Raw genomic sequence first — 7,787 nt, 5'->3', positions numbered from 1 at the left:
TACTGAAAGAGTAGTAGATCCTTGGAACAAACTTCCAGCAGACGTGGTTGGTAAATCCACAGTAACTGAATTTAAACATGCCTGGGATAAACATAGATCCATCCTAAGATAAAATACAGGAAATAGTATAAGGGCAGACTAGATGGACCATGAGGTCTTTTTCTGCCGTCAGACTTCTATGTTTCTATGTTTCTCTGTTTCTAATGGGATAGAAAAGGTGGATAGAGAAAAATTCTTTTCTCTATCCCACAATACTAGGACAAGGGGCCCCTCCCTAAAGCTCACAGGTAAGAAAGTGAGGACAAATAAAGGGAAATATTTCTTCACCCAGAGGGTCGTTGGTTTATGGAATTCACTTCCAGAAGAGGTCCTGACAGCTGTCAGCTTGGAGAGCTTCAAGGCAGGATTAGACAGATTCATGGATGCCAAGTGTATCGGTGGTTATTGAAATAGATGTCCAAGTGCTGCTTCTATGTTGGTTGAGGCAGGCAGGATTCCCCTGGGTCCCATTTGTTGGGGGGTCAAGGGAAAGGGAGGGTCTTGCCTTCTCTTTCTGCTCAAGATCCCCATGGACAATTGGTGGGCCACTGTGGGACACAGAATGCTGGACTCGATGGGCTTTGGCCTGATTCAGCCTGGCTCTTCTTATGTAAATGCTAATGCTATTGCTATAATCACCATTTTCATTAATAACAGCAGGACACCTTCAGATTCTGCCTCTGTAGCTTTGATCCCTACAGATGTGCTCTATTTTTAATTTATCTTTTTATTTTTATTTTAAAAACCACCTGTTAAGTAATCCTGCTGTGAGATCTGGGTTTTGCTGGTTCTCTCTCTCTCTCTCTCTCTCTCCCCCCAATTCTTCCTGACCTTTTTTGCTTTGCTAATTATCAAAATGTGGTTTTGTTGCAAGGGGCAGATCTGCACCATTTTAAGTTTTGGGTGACAGTGATGGCTTAAGGGCTCATAATGGTGTATTAAGTCATTTCCCCTTGAATATATGACCTTATTACTTGGAATTATTTCACATCAGGCCCATTATCTCTTTTACTGGTTTGCTTTAAATAACAACAGGAGAGAGAGAGAGACAGAGAGATAGAGAGGGAGAGAGAGAGACAGAGAGGGAGAGAAAGAGAGAGAGAAAGAGAGAGAGAGGGAGAGAGCGAGAGCTAATTTTCAGACAGGCAATATTTGATAATGGAAAGGGTCAGGGATGATGGTGTGGAATGTCCATTTTAGAGGTAACATATCTTTTGATATGCTCAGGATACAAGTGTATGGAAAATTTTTGTCTTATCATGCTTTGTTCCAAAGGGGATGAAGAAGAAGAGGATGGAGTAGAAGAAGATGAGAAAGATGAGGATGAAGAGGACAATGAAGAGGAAGAAATATAAGAGGACAAAATAGAATGATGATGAAGATGACGATGATGAAGTGGATGAAGCACAAGCTGAAGAGAATGATGTAGAGGATGAAGAAGAGGATGAGGGTGATGAAGGTGAAGAAGAGGATGGAGTAGAAAAGGGTGGGTAGGTTGGTTGGGTGAGTGGATGGATGGATAGAGAGATAGATAGATGCCAGACAGATGATAGAAAATGATAGATAGACAGACAGACAGGCATATCAGTAGGTAGGTAGGTAGGTACAATGCTAGATAGATAGATAGATAGATAGATAGATAGATAGATAGATAGATAGATAGATAGATAGATAGATGATAGATAGATAGATAGATAGGTAGGTAGGTAGAAAGATAGGTAGGTAGGTAGGTAGGTAGATAGATAGATAGATAGATAGATAGATAGATAGATAGGTAGAGAGAGAGATTAGATAGATAGATAGATAGATAGATAGATAGATAGATAGATAGATAGATAGATAGAAAGGTAGGTAGGTAGAGAGAGAGAGAGATTAGATAAATAGATAGATAGAGAGAGAGAGAGAGAGATTAGATAGATAGATAGATAGATAGATAGATAGATAGATAGATAGATAGATAGATAGATAGATAGATAGATAGAAAGTTGGATGGATGGATGGATGGATGGATGGATGGGTGGGTGGGTGGGTAGGTAGGTAGGTAGATAGATAGATAGATAGATAGATAGATAGATAGATAGATAGATAGATAGATAGATAGATAGAGATAGATAGATAGATAGATAGATAGATAGATAGATAGATAGATAGATAGATAGAGATGGATAGACAGATAGATACATAGACAGACAGACAGAGAGACATGAAAGAAATTCATAATATTTCATAACACTTTCAGAGCCTACAACTCCAATAGTATCAGATGAAACGATCGTTTCCCCTCCTCAAATGAAATGGTATAATTTTCATGTACTCAACTTTTGACACGAAAAGAAAAGCGAGCTGCCTGCCTTAATACAATGTTCATCTTAGGGAAGAAAAGATGAAGCAAAAATATAGTCTTCTCTCATTTGCTCCAACGGGTAGATGATTTGCTCTGTTAAAAGTATGATCTGATTCCACAGAAGAACGTCACAAAAAGAAAATGGATATTTTTTTTTATTGTAGTAGGGAGAGAAGGATGAGTTCATTTTGCATGACACTATCTCCCTGTCCAAGACTGATAAGCTGCAAAACAAAATTTCTCTCTCTCTCTCTTTCTCTCTCTCTTTCTCTAACTCTCTCACTTTCTCTCACTTTCTCTCTCTCTCTTTCTCTCTCTCTCTCTCTGCCTCTCTCTCTTTCTCTCTCTCTCTCTGCCTCTCTCTCTCTCTCTCTCTCTCTAACTCTCTCACTTTCTCTCTCTTTCTCTCTCTCTCTTTCTCTCTCTCTGCCTCTCTCTCTTTCTCTCTCTCTCTCTCTTTCTGCCTCTCTCTCTCTCTCTGCCTCTCTCTTTCTCTCTCTCTCTACCTATCTCTCTGCCTCTCTCTCTCTCTCTCTCTCTGCCTCTCTCTCTCTGCCTCTCTCTCTCTCTTTCTCTGCCTCTCTCTCTTTCTCTCTCATGAATATCCATGCACTATGGACACAGTGATGACAATATCAGATTGCCCATACTGTTCCCAGAATATTGTATTTCAACATCATTTATCAGGAGGAACTTATCTGCAATACTCATGGCACTGCAATTATTCTATTTGATTGGTTTCGATGCCTAGAGGTAGGGGCTTAATCAAGTATTTATTTATTTATTAAGCAACTCTGGGCAGCCTTCTGCAGACAACTTGGACATAAGGCAGTGATGGCGAGCCTTTGTGGCATACTCTCTTGAAATCTGTTGACTCTTACACCAATTTAGCACAGGTTTACAACAGTTCATTTAATGAACATAAGAACCTAAGAACCTAAGAAGAGCCCTGCTGAATCAGGCCAAAGCCCATCGAGTCCAGTATTCTGTGTCCTACAGTGGCCCACCAATTGTCCATGGGGATCTTGAGCAGAAAGAGAAGGCAAGACCCTCCCTTTCCCTCGACCCCCGAACAAATGGGACCTGTTCAGCCGGGCTCTATGGTATGAGCCTCTCGAAAATTCCAGGGTAAAATTTCAGACACACACACACACACACACACTCACACACACACACACACACACTTGAAAATTCAAAAACAATGTTTTTTATCACAACATTCAAAAGAAACAAAGCACCCTTTTTGTATGAAAAAAGCACTTTTCCCAAAACAAACCTATAGGCTGTAAAAATCTAGAGTGGAGGTGTGTTTGAACAAGGATTCAAAAACCATGATTTCTGCCTCAATAAAAGACATTTTATTTTATTATTTTATTTATTCATTTGTCCAATACACAATACATATGGAAGAGAATAGACATGAAGTAATATATATAAAGATAATGTGTAAAAATAGAGGAGAAGATATACGAAAGGAAGAAAATATATATGATTTATGAGATAAAGGAAAGATAATTGGACAGGGGACGGAAGGCACACTAGTGGACTTATGTACGCCTCTTACTGGCCTCTTAGGAACCTGGAGAGGTCAATCGTGGAGAGTCTAAAGGAGTAATGTTGGGGGTTAGGGGTTGACACTATTGAGTCCGGTAATGAGTTCCACGCTTCGACAACTCAATTGTTAAAGTCATATTTTTTACAGTCAAGTTTGGAGCGGTTAATATTAAGTTTGAATCTGTTGCGTGCTCTTGTGTTGTTGTGGTTGAAGCCGAAGTAGTCATTGACCGGTAGGACGTTGCAGCATATGATCTTGTGGGCAATACTCAAATCGTGTTTTAGGCGCCGTAGTTCTAAGCTTTCTAGACCCAGGATTGTTAGTCTATTTTCGTAGGGTATTCTGTTTCGAGTGGAGGAGTGAAGGGCTCTTCTGGTGAAATCTCTTTGGACGTTTTCAAGGGTGTTGATGTCCGAGATGTGGTATGGGTTCCAGACAGATGAGCTGTATTCAAGGATGGGTCTGGCAAAAGTTTTGTAGGCTCTTGTGAGTAGTGTGAGATTGCCGGAGCAGAAGCTACGTAGGATCAGGTTAAACATTCTCTGCTGGAGGATTTTTACTCGGGATCTTGGTCAGCTGATTCATATACTTAAATGATAAATGGACTTGTTACCTAAGGAATTCCAATCAGGCCAAGTTTGGTGCCTTTCCTAGACTCTGTTGACGCTTAGCTCCGGAGAGAGAAGTAACTCCCTTTTTCTTGCCATTCAAAACCTTCCGTCCCCTGTCCTATTGCTCTCCTATATCTCCTCTACCTTTCCTCTATTCCTATATCTCTTCTTCTATTCTTTCATTGATATGTTCTATTCCTATATCTTCTTTTCTACTATTTCTTAGATATATTTTACTATGAGTATCTCCTCTATAACCTTCATCATGTATTTTACTATGTGTACATTGATATATACTCACTAAAACCCTCATTGTGTATTGTACTAAATAAATAAATAAATGAATGAATGAATGAATGAATGAATGAATGAATGAATAAATAAATAAATAAATAAATAAATAGATTTCCCCATGAAATAAAGGACTTTGAGTCGATGGGTTCGCTCCAAGGACCATGCACAGAACAGTTTGGGCACTCGGTGCCAAAAAGGTTTGCTATCCCAGCCCTAGGCTCTCTTTGTCAGCATCTCTTCTCCTTTAAAACATCACTCAAATAAAAACTTTTGGATGTCCAGAGCAGAGCTATAAGTCATCCATGGATAAAAAAAACCCCTGCATCTCCATGAGTGGCTGTTTTGCACCTGAGTGGAATCCTGTCACTTTTTCCCTGGGAAAAGAGGGAGAAGACGGAGGAGAGAAATCTCACCTTTCTTTATGCGGTAACGCCGCTAGCATTTAGGCGTCCCTTGTTAGCTTTTTCATCCAGTCTTCCAGGGGTCTCAGAATAGCTAAGAAGAACCTTCTTTTGCAATTACAGAGATCTGCGGTGAATCCCAAGCAGCTGCCTCTGTAGGCGAGGTCTTCACCTCTGCTGAAGGAGGAAGGTCTTCTGACTTTTTCTGTATTTGGCTCCAGAAGATAAGCGCAAAATACAGAAGGATCTTGACAAACCTGAACAATGGGTGCTACCTATTTATTTTATTTATTTACAACACAGCAAACGAGAAGGAGATTTTGTCAATTCCAATGGTTTTAAAATGTCCGCTGAGATCCTTTGGCCCTGCGCCCAGCGTGCCAAGTACCACTGGGACCACTTTCACGGGCTTATGCCAGAGTCGTTGCAGCTCGATTTTTAGATCTTCGTATTTCACTAATTTCTCTAGCTGCTTCTCCTCAATTCTGCTGTCTCCTGGGATTGCGATGTCGATGATCCATACTTTCTTTTTCTCCACAATCAGGATGTCTGGTGTGTTATGCTTCAGAATTTGGTCAGTCTGAAGTCGGAAGTCCCACAGTATAGTTTTTCTTGCTTATTGTTATTGTTATTGTTATTGCTATGGCTATGGCTATGGCTATGGCTATGGCTATGGCTATGGTTATTGTTATTGCTATTGCTATTGCTATTCTTATTGTATTGTTATTACTATTGCTATTCTTATTGCTATTGCTATTGTTATTGCTATTCTTATTGCTATTGCTATTGCTATTGCTATTGCTATTGCTATTGTTATTGCTATTGCTATTGCTATTGCTATTGTTATTGTTATTGCTATGGCTATGGCTATTGTATTGTTACTGCTATTGCTATTGCTATTGTTATTGTTGTTATTGTTATTGTTATTGTTATTGCTATTGCTATTGCTATTGCTATTGCTTTTGCTATTGCTATGGCTATGGCTATGGCTATGGCTATGGTTATTGCTATTGCTATTCTTATTGCTATTGTTATTGTTATTGCTATTGTTATTGCTATTGTATTGCTATTGCTATTGTTATTGCTCCAAGCGATAGTCCCAATCCAACCGCTTATCCCGAGGCCAATTTAGACTCTCGTTTTTCTCCAGAGATTCTCAGTCTTTTTTTATGGGATGGTTAGAAAGCCCCTTGGGCACGAAAACTCATTAGTGTGCGGTTCTGACAGTTGCATAAGACACAGACGGGCCCGAAGATGCGCATGGAAGGCCAGCCAAGGCAATTGCTTAGAAGTTTCATCTTTGTCGCGGAAGGGAAAGCTTCCGTGCAAAGCTGAAATAGAGACAACAGAAATCGGCTTTTAAAGCAGGGCGCAGGAGCGTGGAAAAATAGGACGTAGACAGTTGAACGGAACAAAAGATTACTCAATCATCCACAGAGAGAAAAGCGTTGACGAGGAAGGGATAAAAAAATTTTTGAAGCAGGGGGAGACATTTGGAGAACAGGTCATTGGAGTCCTTACAAAATAGACGCCATAGTAAGCAGGACTATGTTTCTAAGCCCTAAACCGCTTGCTGAGAACTGAACTCTATGTGTATGTGAAGGCCTAGAAATTTAGCTAACAAATAAGAGGTCTCTCTCTTTGCCCCGTTTTCCCCCCAAAAATCAATCAGGCTAAATTATCTGCCACAGGAGAAGATGATCTTAATGGGTTTTATTTTTTATTTTTTTGCCGTGGGCTGACTTGCTCATTCGGGTTTTGGATTTTGAAGGGAGGGGGGAGAAATAGGAAACGTCTCCAGAACGGGAAGGGCTTCCTCCAGTGGAAACCTGTCGCAGAAATGAATGTCACGTCAGGATGCAATTACAAAGCCGACATTGATTGCTGCGAGTGATCAATAAGAGACACTTAAGTGGTTTCTCCCCCGCTGCATGACTCCAAAACAATAAATAAATTGGATTTGCAGCAAAAATCCTCCAGTACACAAGACGCTGGTTCCATTCCCCGTTCTGAGAGGTTCCCTCCCCCCAGATAAGTAGTCCTTGAATTATAGAAACATAGAAGACTGACAGCAGAAAAAGACCTCATGGTCCATCTAGTCTGCCCTTATACTATTTTCTGTATTTTATCTTAGGGTGGATATATGTTTATCCCAGGCATGTTTCAATTCAGTTACTGTGGATTTATCTATCACGTCTGCTGGAAGTTTGTTCCAAGGATCTACTACTCTTTCAGTAAAATAATATTTTCTCATGTTGCTTTTGATCTTTCCCCCAACTAACTTCAGATTGTGTCCCCTTGTTCTTGTGTTCACTTTCCTATTAAAAACACTTCCCTCCTGAACCTTATTTAACCCTTTAACATATTTAAATGTTTCGATCATGTCCCCCCTTTTCCTTCTGTCCCCCAGACTATACAGATTGAGTTCATGAAGTCTTTCCTGATACGTTTTATGCTTAAGACCTTCCACCATTCTTGTAGCCCGTCTTTGGACCCGTTCAATTTTGTCAATATCTTTTTGTAGGTGAGGTCTCCAGAACTGG

Source organism: Erythrolamprus reginae, chromosome 7, assembly GCF_031021105.1.
Source record: "Erythrolamprus reginae isolate rEryReg1 chromosome 7, rEryReg1.hap1, whole genome shotgun sequence".
NCBI classification, from domain to species: Eukaryota; Metazoa; Chordata; class Lepidosauria; order Squamata; family Dipsadidae; genus Erythrolamprus; species Erythrolamprus reginae.
This window is presented reverse-complemented; position numbering follows the sequence as displayed.